Source organism: Staurois parvus, unplaced genomic scaffold, assembly GCF_062004578.1.
Source record: "Staurois parvus isolate SC_StPar_1 unplaced genomic scaffold, SC_StPar_1.0 ptg000485l, whole genome shotgun sequence".
Classification (NCBI taxonomy): domain Eukaryota; kingdom Metazoa; phylum Chordata; class Amphibia; order Anura; family Ranidae; genus Staurois; species Staurois parvus.
In genome coordinates, this window is record NW_028318281.1 from 818,053 (window position 1) to 835,878 (window position 17,826).

Sequence of the window (17,826 nt, forward strand, 5' to 3'; positions counted from 1 at the left end):
ATGATCTCCATGTATATTACATAAGGGGGGATATGATCTCCCTGTATAATACATAAGGGGGGATATGATCTCCATATATTATACATAAGGGGGGATATGATCTCCATGTATAATACATAAGGGGGGATATGATCTCCATATATAATACATAAGGGGGGATATGATCTCCATGTATAATACATAAGGGGGGGATATGATCTCCATGTATAATACATAAGGGGGGATATGATCTCCATGTATAATACATAAGGGGGGATATGATCTCCATGTATAATACATAAGGGGGGATATGATCTCCATGTATAATACATAAGGGGGATATGATCACCATGTATAATACATAAGGGGGGATATGATCTCCATGTATAATACATAAGGGGGGATATGATCTCCCTGTATAATACATAAGGGGGGATATGATCACCATGTATAATACATAAGGGGGGGATATGATCTCCATGTATAATACATGAGGGGGGATATGATCTCCATGTATAATACATAAGGGGGGATATGATCTCCCTGTATAATACATAAGGGGGGATATGATCTCCATGTACAATACATAAGGGGGGATATGATCTCCATGTATAATACATAAGGGGGGATATGATCTCCATGTATAATACATGAGGGGGGATATGTCACCGCACACTGTGAGCTTCTCACAATGTGCATTAGAAGCTGCACCAAGTCACATAGAGCTCCACCTCATTTCCTGGCTGGAAAACTTACATCTAACCCTTTCCTGGTCCATCCTTTCATTTATTGGAAGTCAGTTCCTTCAATCATGGCGTCTCAGCATCATATGTGGGCATTATCTAGGGTGGTCTGCATACAAGTACTGTAAAAAAAAAAAAAAAGCGCACCAACCTTGCGCATTACCTCAGTAGAACGGTGATTTTATTGAATAAAGACTAATACTCACAAACAAAGAGGTATAACAAGCATTAAAAGGTCCTCAAAAGGAACTTGGGAGAGCAGAACCAGTGCGGGTCACATCACGAGGGTAGACTCTCAAAGTGCCCTGATGCGTTTCGAAGGGGTCCCTTCTTCATCAGATAAAAATCACAGTTTTATTGAGGTAATGCGCAAGGTTGGTGCGCTTTTTGTTTCACTTTACAGTATCGGTCGGGCTTCCCCAGCCTTGTTCTAGAGCTGCACAACCTTCCATGTATTGCTGGTCGCAATTTCTCAAACTTTTTCAAGGCTCCCTTCCAACCTTCCACCCCTATGCTGAGTCCTAGAGCACAGGAAGGTGTTGTTTCTGCATACAAATACAACCTGCTTAGCGACGCCCACCCCTCCGAGGCTGGACGCCCACCCCTCCCAGGCTGGACGCCCACCCCTCCCAGGCTGGACGCCCACCCCTCCCAGGCTGGACGCCCACCCCTCCCAGGCTGGACGCCCACCCCTCCCAGGCTGGACGCCCACCCCTCCCAGGCTGAACGCCCACCCCTCCCAGGCTGAACGCCCACCCCTCCCAGGCTGAACGCCCACCCCTCCCAGGCTGACGCCCACCCCTCCCAGGCTGGACGCCCACCCCTCCCAGGCTGACGCCCACCCCTCCCAGGCTGACGCCCACTCCTCCGAAGGTGACATCAGACTTTGAAATAGTACAAATCGTGCAAAGACGGACTCTGTGTGACCAAAGACTTAGGGCAGCTTCCCTGCAAATAGAGCCTGCCTAGGACACCCAACTCTTACAGATGGAGATCCACCCATCAAGACATTTTTGTATTTGCATACCTCCTCCCAAGAGCCAGCCCACTGCTTGTATCCGGGCTGAGGGCTCTTGAGAGGAGAACTGAGGCGGGATGCTGTGATATTTTCAGGAAGCCATGTACAGCACCCTGCAGGCCCCTCCCACCAGCCACGATCTGCCTGCATTGCATAGAGAAGCACAGAGACCCAGTGATGACATCACTGGGACTAAAACAAGGTGTGTAATGAAAACAGGAAGGTTCTCATTAATATACATTGCCTTAATGATATCATCAATGTTCTCAGCAGCATTGCCGTGAGAGCACAGGGTGCCAGGATCAAACATGGGAATACGGGAGTGTTGTGCCAAAAATCACTGACAATGTTTCTACCAGTGGTGATACAGCAAGGGCAAGGAATGAAAGTCACTTGTATGGTATCAGCACAAGAAGTTACTTTCATCGAGGTCTCATACCAATCCTGAAAACTGTTCTCACTCCAATGATTCATCCTGCCCACTGATAGAATGTACCAAACTGTCAGTGCGAACAGTTCCCATCAGCGGTGTGAAGATCTGCAGTGACATCACTACCGGGACAGAACAGCTCGCTCATTGTTAATATTCAAGACGCATCCCACCAGCGCAATCAATACACAATAAAGCGAGTGACAGAGTTTATCAATGGGGAGAGTAGCAAGCGTCAATGATGAGGGGTAGCGAATGTATGGAACCCCCTTGTGATCACCCGGCACGTTGCAGAGGCCACAGGTTTATCACCACGAGGGTGGAAATGCAGGAAATATAAAGATTAGATAGAATCATTTCCACCCTGCCCTCCCCAAGCAGACAGGAACTGCAGAGCAATAAAGGCTCCACACAAGAAGAGCGTTGCTATACTCCATTTTACTATGAAGGTCATCTGCATGGATATCTATGCCCACATTGCACTGGAGGTCATGGGCTACCGACGGACCTCCATCTGCTGAAGGTTCACAAATACTAGCAGCAATTGGGCTTTGGGTTCCTTAACCCCTTCGTGCTGGCGCCTCCCGGCCCTTTAAGGGTTTCAGAAGCCGAGAGGCGGGGCGAGGTTTAGAGTCATGTGACCGCCGTGATGCGTCGTCACATGATCGGGAAAGGTCCCGATCCAAAGAGGAGATCGGGACCTTTCAATGAGCACCGGACATGTGTGCTGGGGGCGCTCTCAGCACACATGTTCTTTTTTAAAAGAACGCAAAAGTGAGGCCGCTCGGCATCTAGGCCCAGACGCCGGGAGGCCGCACATTTGCGTTCGGCCGGTGTGAAGAGGTTAACCACTTCTAGTCCGGGCACTTCTACCCCCTTCCTGCCCAACCATCCCTACTGCTCTAACAGTAAAGAACCCCTTACATAGTTAAAGATGAAACTGCTTCTCAACTGCATTGTGTGACTGAATGTCTTATTTAGAGACTTTAGGTTAAATAGTTTCCTCCCAATGCTAGAATCAACATTTAACCACTTCCAGTCCGGACACTTTTACCCCCTTCCTGTCCAGACCAATTTTCAGCTTTCAGCTCTATCACACTTTGAATGACAATTGCGCGGTCATTCAACACTGTACCCATATGATTTTTTTTTAGCATTTTCTTTTTTTAGACAGATAAAACTTTATTTTATTTTGGTGGTATTTATTCACCACTGGGATTTTTTTTTTTTTTGCTATATAAATTAAAAAGTCCAAAAATTTTGAAAAAAAAAAGTTTTTCCTATAAAATTTTGCAAATAAATAACCTTTCTTCATAAATCTTGGCCAAAATGTATTCAGTTATCTTTTTAGTAAAAAAAACAAAAAAAACAAAAAATTAGTTTAACCAAAAATTCGTTTTTCAAAAAAAAAAAAACGTTTTTACATTTTTATATTATTATTTATGGGTTTTTTTTTAACATACTGTCACCCTAGCAGTACAGTGTCACCATAGTGACACTGTACTACTTGTGGGGGGTGATGAAGATTTTTTCTTTTTTTACACTAATTGCTTTTACACCCATAAAAGCAATCATTTCTCCTTCTCTCTGGCTACATTCCTGCAGCCATTGATTAATATTGTTAGAGCTGTGATTGGTCACAGCTTGTCATATGGTACAAGGCTGTTGTGAATAGCCCTGTACCATGTGATCTCTGTGATCATTCACAGATTACACACGTAGTAAGCAATGATGTGAGAAGTGATATTATTATTATACAGGATTTATAGATCATTATTATACAGGATTTATAGATTATTATTATTATACAGGATTTATATGGCGCCAACAGTTTGCTCAGCGCTGTACAATATAACGGGAGACCACACAGCAACAATACAGTTCAATACAAGAGGGAAAGGAGGGCCCTGATCCTGGGAGCTTACAATCTAGGAGATATCTTGTTTACTGCTGTTCATGTGATCACTGATTGGCCAATCAGTGATCACATGATCGGGAACTCACACAGAGGCCCCGTACAGTGATCAGTGTTCTGCTGTGTCCTCCGGACACAGCGGGCACTAGATCGCAGTGCCGCGCGCTCCCAGGGACTAATCCGATCTCCTACACAAGTCAACTGAAGAGGGTCCTCCATGTGTAGACGGTCTGGTCCATTGTCATTTTCCATTCAGGATTCTCTTTTTATGTCAAATGTCTCTCTTACCTAAAAACTCATCCGATTAAAAAAACAAAAAACAAAAAAAAAAACAAACAATTGTGAAGAAGAGGGTCCTTTACGACTTGAGTAGGGATTCATGAACAAGAAGATGCATTAATATACTGGAATACATGCACCTTGAGTGAAGGTCACCTGAACGTTTGCTTACCTTCATTTTACTCCAAATGTTCTCCTGTAAAGCCCAGGTGGCCCACAACTCAGGCACGTGCGATATATAATACGAGTTCCAACACAACTCCCACATCCAAGACGTCAAAGAAGGTCCCTCTTTGTAAATCATGCTGGCAGATATACATAACAACCAAAATAGCCAATTTGAGCTTTTTGATCGTCTTATTCCAAAACTATGGTCATTAACCCCCCTGGCGGTATTCCCGAGTGTAGCTCGGGGGAAAGTTTCAGCAGCACAAGCGGTAACCCCGAGCTACACTCGGGAATACCCTGCAGCGTTGCTCCGGGATCTCTTCTTCACTTACCTTGTCCTGCGCTCCCGCGATGTCCCTCCTGCGGTGTCCCCGGCAATGTCCTCCGGCCAATGCCGGCATCTGTCATCTGGGTTTCGTCCCCTGCGAGCGTTGGGACGTACGGGGGACGGAACGGCGGGAAATTTGAAAATGACAAAAACGGACATTCACTAAAATCACATAGGATAACATTACTGTATCAAACCATTTCACATATATTTTGTCCCGAGTGCTTTGTCCGGCGCCCTGCCTGCATTTTTACTGTTCTTTCTGCCTGGAAACTGAGAAACGTCCATGGCGTCCAAAAAGCGTCCCTTTAGGTCAAAAGCGGGTTTAGACCGGCTAGAGAACAGCGATAGTAAATCAGAACCACTTGCAGAATTGAGTGATAATGATTCGTGGGGGAAATTCCTCATCAGACACTGAAAACGATTCTGCGACTTTGCTCAGCGATGTGCGAACTTGGCGCTCTATTTAAAATTTCAGTGTTTTTGGTTTGATTATATTATTGAATTACATTTATTATTATTTTTATGAGTATTTATTATATTATAATTTATGATTTTGTGTTTCAAATTGTATCATACCCGGGATGTTTACTAGACTCTTGCTCGGACAGATTTCAGTGAGTTATTCCTAAAAATTACAGACCTACAATAAAAAAACAAAAAAAAAAAAACACATTTCCATGCAATAAAATGTACCGCTTTGAGCACAGAAATATGGGCATAATCAGACCGCTAGGGAGGTTTATACATGGTTGCCCCCCACACCCTTCTTTGGCTACAGTAGTCTCCACTCCACCAGAAAGGCTTTCCATAAGACTTTGGAGTGTGTGAAACTGTGACCATTCAACTAAAACTTTATTTGTGAAGTCAGGTACTGATGTTGGGTGAGAAGACCTGGCTGGTAACTGATGTTCCAATACATCCCCAAGGTGTTTAGTAGGGTTGAGGTCAGGGATCTGTCAAGGACACTTAAGTTTCTCCACACCAAAATGACCAAACCACGTCTTTAGAGCAGTGCTATCTGAACTGCGGCCCTATGCTTGCCTTTATCCAGCCCTGGAGGCATTATTCCTGCCAGAGGTACAAGGCACCCCCCCCCCCCCACTGACACCGATTGGTCACGATTCCTACCACTGACACGAATGATGGGGCACTACCCCTTCCACTGACACCAGCGATGGGGCACGACTCCTACCACTGACAGTAATGATGGGGCACCAATACTCCCACTGATATCAATAATGGAGCATGGTTTATTCCCAGGGCATTTTCTACTCACACTGCCCACAGTCTGGCCCCCGCAAAGTCTGAAGGACAGTAAACTGGCCGTTTGTTTGGAAAGATTGGAGACCCCTGCTTTAGAGCACTGTTTCTCAACCATTTTTCATTCAAGGCATCTTTTAAAGTTTTGGACAAATCTCAAGGCACTCCAATCAAAAATTGTGTAAAAAAAAAAAAAAAAAAAGGCATGATTACTCTACCAGCTGGCTTGTATATAATTTTTGTCCACTTTTTATGGATTTTGTCAAGGTACCTTTGAAGAAACCTTAAGGTGCCATAAAGGTTGGAAGGGCACAGTTGTCCAACATTTTCTGTATATTATAGAATCAACTGTACTCTTCACTGGAAACACTAGAACTCACATTGGAAGGGGACCTGCATACGTTTGGCTATGGAGATAGGTTTGATGGTCAGATGTCCAGACTTTTGATCATGTTAGCAAATGCCTAAAATGGATGGTCCACAAGAAACACAGACCTGCTTTTGGAATGATACACCATCACATGTAGTCATATCACCAGTTTGGATGACGTGACAGATACCCATTAACCTAACAATCCAATGATCAGCGATCTCCTAAAATGTTTTATCAACCCATCACTGCTCATTTTAGGTCAGCATGTGGTTGCCAATGGTTAATACACATCACTGTTCTTTAAAAATGAAGGGGTCACTTGCCTCTGATGAATGTGTAAGAGAACCTGAAGCTAAAAGATTTTTGTATTATTGCCCCTTAAAACACAACATGTTTTGGGGGCTCAAAAGCAAGGCTGGTTGTAAAGAGCACTTAGACTGGACACAACAATGGTGAGCCAACAGCTGCCACTGACCGAACCACGGTTACGATCAATTCTGTTGTCCTACGATTGTATGTCCAGGATAAGCTTCAATTACACCCAGCACCTAAGCCCTGATAAAGGGGGGGGGGGTAGTTTTGAGCCCCTGAAATGCATTGGGCTTACTCATCATCTAACTGTTTATAAAGAGAAATAAACTTCTACTGGACATATTACATGTGAAACTTTCATCTTTCACACTGTGCTTGGACTACTCAAGGGTCCCTCAGGCTTCAATACCCCATGTAGCACACAGCTGCCTCTCGCCACTTGAATATGAACTGCAATCTTCAGTTCCTCTGTTCAAATCCCAACTAGGACACTACTTGCATGTCATTTGCATGTTCTCCCGTGCTTGCATGGGTTTCCTGCCACACTCCAAAGACATGATGGAAGGTTCCTTGGCTCCTGTCTAATACAGGCCATTTATGGGTCAAATCGCAAAGAAATTTTCTTTAGAAAATTGTGTGTTCTGTAATTTGATGGTGCCACCATTGATTTAGAAATCTGACCAACCAAACCTTCAGCTTCACCTCATGTTGCTACAGAAAGAAACAAAAATAAAATATTCGTGGCCAGGAATCTTTTCTTTCCAGGTCACAGCTCATGCTCATTTCCTTTTCAATTATATTACTTGCACGATTCTCCCATCATTGATTAGATATTCCTTCACTTTTCCATATATTTCCAATATGCCCAATCACTCGAACTCAATGGCCACACAAAAACTGGCCATTGCTGCGGCCCACTAATGGTGCGAAACTGGAATGAAAATTCTTAGTTACGATTTCCAAAAGAAAATTTGTTCGGAATTCAACCCGTGTATGGCCGGCTTAAAGCTCGCTGGTTCCCAATGAACTGGCTGAAATTTACTTAGTGAGTGGCTCATCTCCCATCCGATATCCTTTGAGTGCAGAATCGAAGGAGCCAGTCTGAAAATTGTCACCAGTTTTGGGTATTCTAGTAGCTGCAGAATACAAATAACCCAAAAGAGGGAATCATCCACCTGCGTGGTTAAGCATGGATGGAAGAATCTGTACTTATTGTTCAGCCCTTGGGCGAATAGTGTATGGCCAGCTTAAAGTGTTCGTTCACCTTTAGAGAAAATCAGGGGGGGGGGGGGGGGATATGATCACCATGTATAATACATATGGGGGTCTCCATGTATAATACATAAGGGGGGATATGATCACCAGGTATCATACATCAGGGGGGGGGGATATGATCTCCATGTATAATACATAAGGGGGGATATGATCTCCATGTATAATACATAGGGGGGGGGAGGGATATGATCACCATGTATAATACATAAGGGGGGGGATATGATCACCATGTATAATACATAAGGGGGGGGGGGATATGATCACCATGTATAATACATAAGGGGGGGGGGATATGATCACCATGTATAATACATAAGGGGGGGGGGGATATGATCACCATGTATAATACATAAGGGGGGGGGGATATGATCACCATGTATAATACATAAGGGGGGATATGATCACCATGTATAATACATAAGGGGGGGGGGGATATGATCACCATGTATAATACATAAGGGGGGGGGGATATGATCACCATGTATAATACATAAGGGGGGGGGATATGATCACCATGTATAATACATAAGGGGGGATATGATCTCCATGTATAATACATAAGGGGGGATATGATCACCATGTATAATACATAAGGGGGATATGATCTCCATGTATAATACATAAGGGGGGATATGATCTCCATGTATAATACATAAGGGGGGGATATGATCTCCATGTATAATACATAAGGGGGATATGATCTCCATGTATAATACATAAGGGGGGATATGATCTCCATGTATAATACATAAGGGGGGATATGATCTCCATGTATAATACATAAGGGGGGATATGATCTCCATGTATAATACATAAGGGGGGATATGATCTCCATGTATAATACATAAGGGGGATACGATCTCCATGTATAATACATAAGGGGGGATATGATCTCCATGTATAATACATAAGGGGGATATGATCTCCATGTATAATACATAAGGGGGGATATGATCTCCATGTATAATACATAAGGGGGATACGATCTCCATGTATAATACATAAGGGGGGATACGATCACCATGTATAATACATAAGGGGGGATACGATCACCATGTATAATACATAAGGGGGGATACGATCACCATGTATAATACATAAGGGGGATACGATCACCATGTATAATACATAAGGGGGGATATGATCTCCATGTATAATACATAAGGGGGGATATGATCACCATGTATAATACATAAGGGGGATATGATCTCCATGTATAATACATAAGGGGGGATACGATCTCCATGTATAATACATAAGGGGGGATACGATCTCCATGTATAATACATAAGGGGGGATACGATCTCCATGTATAATACATAAGGGGGGATACGATCTCCATGTATAATACATAAGGGGGGATACGATCTCCATGTATAAATACATAAGGGGGGATATGAGCTCCATGTATAAATACATTGGTGGTTCATATTGTGAATTCGGTGTAGAGTTATTCACCCTGAGGTCATCACAGAGGACAAGGGGGCACTCCAAATCTCCAAACACGGAAAGGTTTCTTCACAATGAGAGCTGTGAAAAAGTGAAATAGACTCCCTCAAGAGTTGGTTCTGGCCAGCTCAGTGGATTGCTTTAAAAAAAAAAGTCCTGGATTCTTTCTTGGATACACAGAATATAACATTTATAGGTAAAGTTGATCCAGGGAATATCCGATTGCCTCTCGGGGGATCAGGAATTTTTTCTCTGCAGGAGCAAATTGGATCATGCTTTGCTGGGGTTCTTGCCTTCCTCTGGATCAACTGTGGGTGTAGGATATCTTTTTTTTTTTTTTTAAATGGTTGAACTGGATGGACTTTTGTCTTATTTCACCCAGACTAACTATGTAACCTAACACTGGACCCCCTCCCCACCCCAGGTACCGGCTGTACTTTCCTCCCGCAAGCCGCTTCACCGGTCCAGGGATATGAAAACCCAGCTGTTTTCTCTGCTCTCCATCCAGCATAGCAAGAGTGGACCAGATGGATTCTGATTGGTCAATGGATTCTGATTGGTTATCGTTTAATGCTGTCCATGTGGTAGCGCTGACCAAATAGAATCGGCAAAGATTTCAAATCCCTGGACCAGGGGAGCAGCTTGCGGGAGCACTGAAAGCTCCAGATTGTAAGAAGTACAGCAGGGATCAGGGGGGTCCGATGTTAGGTCACCATTACAGATTTTCGGTAAAAGGTGAACAAACACTTTAAACTGAATTTAGTATGTGGGCGAGTACATAGCATCTACGGTAGGGACCTCAGATTGTAAGCTCCCTGAGGGCAGGGACTGGCGTGAATGTACAATATGTAAAGCATTTCATAAATTGCTATATAAATACCTGCAATGAAAAGGAAAAAAAAAATGAGATTGTATTGGCAGCTGTTAGTTAATGTCTGATTTCACCTTCAACATTCCCTCCATGATCTCTGCATTGAAGAAGCTTGTTGGTCTAGCTCCTTACACACACCCTCCCCCCCTCTTTGCTCAATCAGCCCCAGAAAATTCAAGTACTTTATTTCAACCAGAATTTTCTACTAACTGAGCAAAAAGGCTTAGTGGTTAGCAGTCCGGCCTTCCAGCACCAGGTTCCTCTGCGGTTCCTCTGTTCAAATCCCAACTAGGACACTACTTGCATGTCATTTGCATGTTCTCCTGTGCTTGCATGGGTTTCCTGCCACACTCCAAGGACATGATGGAAGGTTCCTTGGCTCCTGTCTAATACAGGCCATTTATGGGTCAAATCGCAAAGAAATTTTCTTTAGAAAATTGTTTGTTCTGTAATTTGATGGTGCCACCATTGATTTAGAAATTTGACCAACCAAACCTTCAGCTTCACCTCATGTTGCTACAGAAAGAAACAAAAATAAAATATTCGTGGCCAGGAGTCTTCTTTTTTTTCCAGGTCACAGCTCATGCTCATTTCATTTTCAATTATATTACTCTCATGATTCTCCCATCATCGATTAGATATTCCTTCACTTTCTATATATTTCCAATATGCCCAATCACTCGAACTCAATGGCCACACAAAAACTGGCCATTGCTGCGGCCCACTAATGGTGCGAAACTGGAATGAAAATTCTTAGTTATGATTTCCAAAAGAAAATGTGTTCAGAATTCGACCCGTGTATGGCCGGCTTAAAGCTCGCTGGTTCCTAAAGAACTGGCTGACATTTACTTAGTGAGTGGCTCATCTCCCATCCGATATCCTTTGAGTGCAGAATCGAAGGAGCCAGTCTGAAAATTGTCACCAGTTTTGGGTATTCTAGTAGCTGCAGAATACAAATAACCCAAAAGAGGGAATCATCCACCTGCGTGGTTAAGCATGGATGGAAGAATCTGTACTTATTGTTCAGCCCTTGGGCGAATAGTGTATGGCCAGCTTAAAGTGTTCGTTCACCTTTAGAGAAAATCAGGGGGGGGGGGGGGGGATATGATCACCATGTATAATACATAAGGGGGGGATGTGATCTCCATGTATAATACATAAGGGGGGATATGATCACCATGTATAATACATAAGGGGGGATATGATCACCATGTATAATACATAAGGGGGGATACGATGACCATGTAGAATACATAAGGGGGGATACGATGACCATGTAGAATACATAAGGGGGATATGATCTCCATGTATAATACATAAGGGGGGGATATGATCTCCATGTATAATACATAAGGGGGGGATACGATGACCATGTAGAATACATAAGGGGGATATGATCTCTATGTACAATACATAAGGGGGGGGATACGATGACCATGTAGAATACATAAGGGGGATACGATCTCCATGTATAATACATAAGGGGGGATACGATCTCCATGTATAATACATAAGGGGGGATACGATCTCCATGTATAATACATAAGGGGGGATACGATCTCCATGTATAATACATAAGGGGGATACGATCACCATGTATAATACATACGGGGGATATGATCTCCATGTATAATACATAAGGGGGGATATGATCTCCATGTATAAATACATAAGGGGGGATATGATCTCCATGTATAATACATAAGGGGGGATATGATCTCCATGTATAATACATAAGGGGGGATATGATCTCCATGTATAATACATAAGGGGGGATATGATCTCCATGTATAATACATAAGGGGGGATATGATCTCCATGTATAATACATAAGGGGGGATATGATCTCCATGTATAATACATAAGGGGGGATATGATCTCCATGTATAATACATAAGGGGGGATATGATCTCCATGTATAATACATAAGGGGGGATATGATCTCCATGTATAAATACATCAGTGGTTCATATAGTGAATTCGGTGTAGAGTTATTCACCCTGAGGTCATCACAGAGGACAAGGGGGCACTCCAAATCTCCAAACACGGAAAGGTTTCTTCACAGCGAGAGCTGTGAAAAAGTGAAATAGACTCCCTCAAGAGCTGGTTGTGGCCAGCTCAGTGGATTGCTGTAGGAAAGTCCTGGATTCTTTCTTGAATACACAGAATATAACTGGATAGAACATTTATAGCTAAAGTTGATCCAGGGAATATCCGATTGCCTCTCAGGGGATCAGGAATTTTCTCTGCAGGAGCAAATTGGATCATGCTTTGCTGGGGTTCTTGCCTTCCTCTGGATCAACAGTGGTTATAGGATTATAACTTTTTTTTTTTTTTTTAAATGGTTGAACTGGATGGACTTTTGTCTTATTTCACCCAGACTACGTAACCGAACACTGGACCCCCTCCCCACCCCGGTACTGGCTGTACTTTCCTCCCGCAAGCCGCTTCACCGGTCCAGGGATATGAAAACCCAGCTGTTTTCTCTGCTCTCCATCCAGCATAGCAAGAATTCTGATTGGTCAATGCTGTCCATGTGGTAGCGCTGACCAAATAGAAATCGGCAGAGATTTCAAATCCCTGGACCAGGGGAGCAGCTTGTGGGAGCACTGAAAGCTCCAAATTGTAAGTACAGCAGGGGTCAGGGGGGTCCGATGTTTGTTCACCTTTTACCGAAAATCTGTAAAGGTGACCTAACACTTTAAACTGAATTTAGTATGTGGGTGAGTACATAGCATGTACGGTAGGGACCTTAGATTGTAAGCTCCCTGAGGGCAGGGACTGGCGTGAATGTACAATATGTAAAGCATTTCATAAATTGTTCTTGCTATATAAATACCTGCAATGAAAAGGAAAAAAAAAATAAAAAATGAGATTGTATTGGCAGCTGTTAATGTCTGATTTCACCTTCAACATTCCCTCCATGATCTCTGCATTGAAGAAGCTTGTTGGTCTAGCTCCTTACACACACCCTTCCCCTCCTCCTCTTTGCTCAAGCAGCCCCAGAAAATTCAATTTATAATCAAATAAAGAAAAATGAACTCATGTCAGATAAATGGCCAGTAATCCATTTTAAGGAGTGCTATATATTACTTCGCTGTAAAATCCTAATGCAGCAAACTCATGGCAGCAAAGTCAGCGCAGGATATGTAGTAAACACAGAGACTGCAAAGAGGAGGTGCAGATCAAGTGACAGCGAAGGAACGTACACACAATCCGGGAGGGGGGGGGGGGAGTTAACCAATACAACACAAACTAAAAAGACATTGTTATGGTATACTGCCAACACAAGAAATGTATGTATACACATGAAGCTACGGAGGTTCCAATCAATAGAGATGTAGGTTTCAGCCACTGCAGTAGATGCTAGATTTCGAGACCTGGTGTCATAATAAAAAAATCTCGATAAAACACGAAACTGCAGTAAAAGACAGTAAAGGGGCCACACGGTCATATAAAGAAAAAGGAGGCTAGGCAATCACTTAAAGCAAAATTTGCAACAACCGCGCCATGTCTTGATGCAGTAAGGAGGGCTTCTGACTATCAGGGGCAATGGTCACCTTTTGAAGGTTTTGGGAAAAACCCAGACTATCCACCTTTCATAGAAAAGAATGGGCAAAACTTTGACCACCCTATAGCTGAAGAAAAATCCCCATATTGTCCACCTTTCATGGGAGAAAAGTAAACATCCACCTTTCATAGAAGAGAATGGGCTAAACTTTGACCACCCTATAGCTGAAGAAAAATCCCCAAATTGTCCACCTTTCATGGGAGAAAAGTAGACATCCACCTTTCATAGAAAAGAATGGGCTAAACTTTGACCACCGTATAGCTGAAGAAAAATCCCCAAATTGTCCACCTTTCATGGGAGAAAAGTAGACATCCACCTTTCATAGAAAAGAATGGGCAAAACTTTGACCACCCTATAGCTGAAGAAAAATCCCCATATTGTCCACCTTTCATGGGAGAAAAGTAGACATCCACCTTTCATAGAACAGAAGGGGCTAAACTTTGACCACCCTATAGCTGAAGAAAAATCCCCATATTGTCCACTTTTCATGGGAGAAAAGTAGACATCCACCTTTCATAGAACAGAAGGGGCTAAACTTTGACCACCCTATAGCTGAAGAAAAATCCCCAAATTGTCCACCTTTCATGGGAGAAAAGTAGACAAAGTTTTATTCAACCCCACAGCCAAAAGAAAAGCTGACTGTCCATCTTGCATAGGATATAAATGGACAATGTTTTGATAACCCAAGAGACATCGGTAAAACCCTAATGGTCTACCTTTCACAGTTTAGAAGGGGGAGTTTTGGTCTGCCAGCAGCCAAAAGGAAAAGCTCAGATTGTCCACTTTTCATAGGAGTAATTCAGACTTTGATCATCCAACAACTAAAAGGAAAAAGGTTTGTTCTCCTATGAAAGTTGGACAAAGCTTTGATTACACAGCAGCCCAAGGAAAAGCCAAGGATTGCCCGTCTTTCATGAGAGAAAGTTAGACAACACTTTCATCACCCAACAGCCTGAGGAAAAGCCCTAATGGTCCTCATTTCATAGGAGATAATTGGACAAGGGTCACCTAACAACTCAAGGTAAAGCTTCAATGACTAATTTTCTCCTAAGAATGGGGGATCACTAGAGCTTTTGCTATGACTGTTGGGTGATCAAATCATTGTCTTCTTTCCCCCCCATGAAATGTGAATGTGATTGGAGCTTTACCTTGGGCTGTTGGGTGATCCTGAGCGTTGGTCTACCTTTCATAGAGAAAGGTAGACCAATGCTTTGATCACCCAACAGCCCAAGGTAAAGCTCCAATCACATTCACCTTTCAGGGGGGAAAAGAAGACAATGCTTTGATCACCCAACAGTTGTACCAAAAGCCCCAATGATCCCCCTTTCACAGCAGAAAAGTAGACAACGCTTTGATCACACAACAGCCATAGAAAACATTCCAATGGTCCCTCTTTCATAGGAAAAAGTAGAGAAGGCTCGAATCACCCCACAGTCCAAAGAAAAGCCCTGATGGACCACTTTCATGGGAGAAAAGGGGATGATACTTGGGTGCACCAACAGCCAAAATGAAAAGCTCAGATTTTCCATTTTCATAGGAGTAAAGTGGACAAGGCTTTGATCATCCAACAACCATAAAAAGGTCTGATCGTTCAACGTTCATGTGGGAAAACTGGACAATGCTTTGATTACCCAGCAACTATAGGAAAAGCCCTTATGGTCCTCCTTTCAAAAGAAGAAAAACTGAATGAGGTTTGGATCACCCAACAGCCCAAGGAAAAGCCCTGATGGTCCACCTTTCAAAAGGAAAAAAGTGGATAAGATTCATGTCACCCAACAGATAAAGCTAAGCCCTTATTATCCACCTTTCATAAGAGGAAACTAGACAAGACTTTTATAACCCAACAGCCAAAACAAAATGTCCCAACAGGTCCTAGCAGCCTACATCTCATTCGTGAAGGGCAGATGTCTCAGCTTCCAAAGGATTAATCGAGAAACACTTCAGAATGCAGTATAAGCAGTGAGGTCTCTTTAAAAAGGATCTTTAAATACCTGACACGGACAGAAATATATCATTCATAGAGGAGAAACCATTTCAAGAAAAGATCTGTTTTACCAGATTCCTGGTGGAGGTCAGTGAGCAGGATCTGATCCAGACCAGCAGGGAAAAAGATTGGACTCCGTGTGTTAAAATCCAAGGTGCTGTTCATTGCTGGAGCATTCTTCTTCTGCTGGGACTGGCCGGTGATGCAGCCTGCCTGTCATATCTTCGGAGTGGAAAGACACAGCCCGGGAGCTCTAAGCAAAACATTTCACCACAAGCACTAAAATTAGCTCGTAAGTGGTCAAACGCAAATTCACCCGCGTACCTAGAGCTCTGCACAACAAATACTCCACTTCAGGATGTCCTCGTGATGAATTGCTGGGATTACGCCGATTGATTGGGAAAATGCGATTGTGCAGAAAGAACAGGTAATAAAAGGGACCATTTTAGCCAACATTAAAGCAAATACAGCCCTATGTAGGAGGCATTACCGGACGCACAAAGTGGCTCTTATCATTGCCGGAGACTTCAGAAACACAGAACAGGTCTCTGCAATCACCTGTCTTCATGGTTCCTGCAAAAACATTAATGTTTATAGTCTGTGCACCACCAGGAGGGGGGGGGGGGGGCGGCCGTTATAGTCTGTGCACCACCAGGAGAGGGAAGGGGGGCGGCCGTTATAGTCTGTGCACCACCAGGAGAGGGAAGGGGGGCGGCCGTTATAGTCTGTGCACCACCAGGAGAGGGAAGGGGGGCGGCCGTTATAGTCTGTGCACCACCAGGAGAGGGAAGGGGGGCGGCCGTTATAGTCTGTGCACCACCAGGAGAGGGAAGGGGGGCGGCCGTTATAGTCTGTGCACCACCAGGAGAGGGAAGGGGAGCGGGCGTTATAGTCTGTGCACCACCAGGAGGGGGGGGCGGCCGTTATAGTCTGTGCACCACCAGGAGAGGGGGGGGCGGCCGTTATAGTCTGTGCACCACCAGGAGAGGGGGGCGGCCGTTATAGTCTGTGCACCACCAGGAGGGGGGGGGCGGCCGTTATAGTCTGTGCACCACCAGGAGAGGGGGGGGGCGGCCGTTATAGTCTGTGCACCACCAGGAGAGGGGGGGGGCGGCCGTTATAGTCTGTGCACCACCAGGAGAGGGGGGGGGGCGGCCGTTATAGTCTGTGCACCACCAGGAGAGGGGGGGGGCGGCCGTTATAGTCTGTGCACCACCAGGAGAGGGGGGGGGGCGGCCGTTATAGTCTGTGCACCACCAGGAGAGGGGGGGGGGGGCGGCCGTTATAGTCTGTGTACCGCCAGGAGGGGGGGGCATTATAGTCTGTGCACCACCAAGAAGTCATCAGATCATCAGCCTGCATCTCCAAGGGCCTTGGGTTCACTTCATTCTATCCATCCTCCGGCCTTCCCTTCAGTCTTGCACAGTTGTACCGGCTCCTTTACCGGATGGACCGGTCCTGTACCGGCTCCTCTAGATGTCACTGCACTCTGTGAGCGTCTCACAATGTGCATTTCACCACCAGGATGGGGGCCATTTTACATTCGACGCACCGCCGGGGGGGGGGGGGGGGCGTTTTATATTCTATGCACTGCCTATTCCACCGCTTCGATCTTGGATTTTATGTGCCTTGTATATTGCCACATTTGTGAGCATATGTCTTAATTCAATAAATTAACCATTTGCTTACTGAGGTAATGCACAAGGTTGGTGCGCTTTTGTTTTTGTTCTTCACTACAGTCTGAAGTGCAACCTGGCGGCGTCGGATGGACCGAAACATGACATCCCAGAGGTGTTCTATTGGATTTAGGTCAGGCGAGCTTGGGGGCCATTCAATGGTATCAATTCCTTCATCCTCCAGGAACTGCC

The 17,826-nt window shown here is 44.3% G+C and overlaps 1 protein-coding gene across 2 annotated transcripts in view; it reads right to left on the minus strand.

Annotated features, from left to right (window-relative positions):
* The window catches only part of SLC45A4 (solute carrier family 45 member 4), a 287,627-nt gene that overhangs the window by 247,954 nt on the left and 21,847 nt on the right, over window positions 1-17,826 (minus strand). Inside the window, exon 1 of one of the 2 annotated variants that reach the window (XM_089689535.1) lies at window positions 16,030-16,199. The exons of the other annotated variant lie outside the window; for it this stretch is intronic. The gene's annotated coding sequence lies outside the window, so the exon portion shown is untranslated. Of the gene's footprint in view, window positions 1-16,029; window positions 16,200-17,826 lie in introns of those variants that run through there. 2 annotated transcript variants of the gene reach the window in all.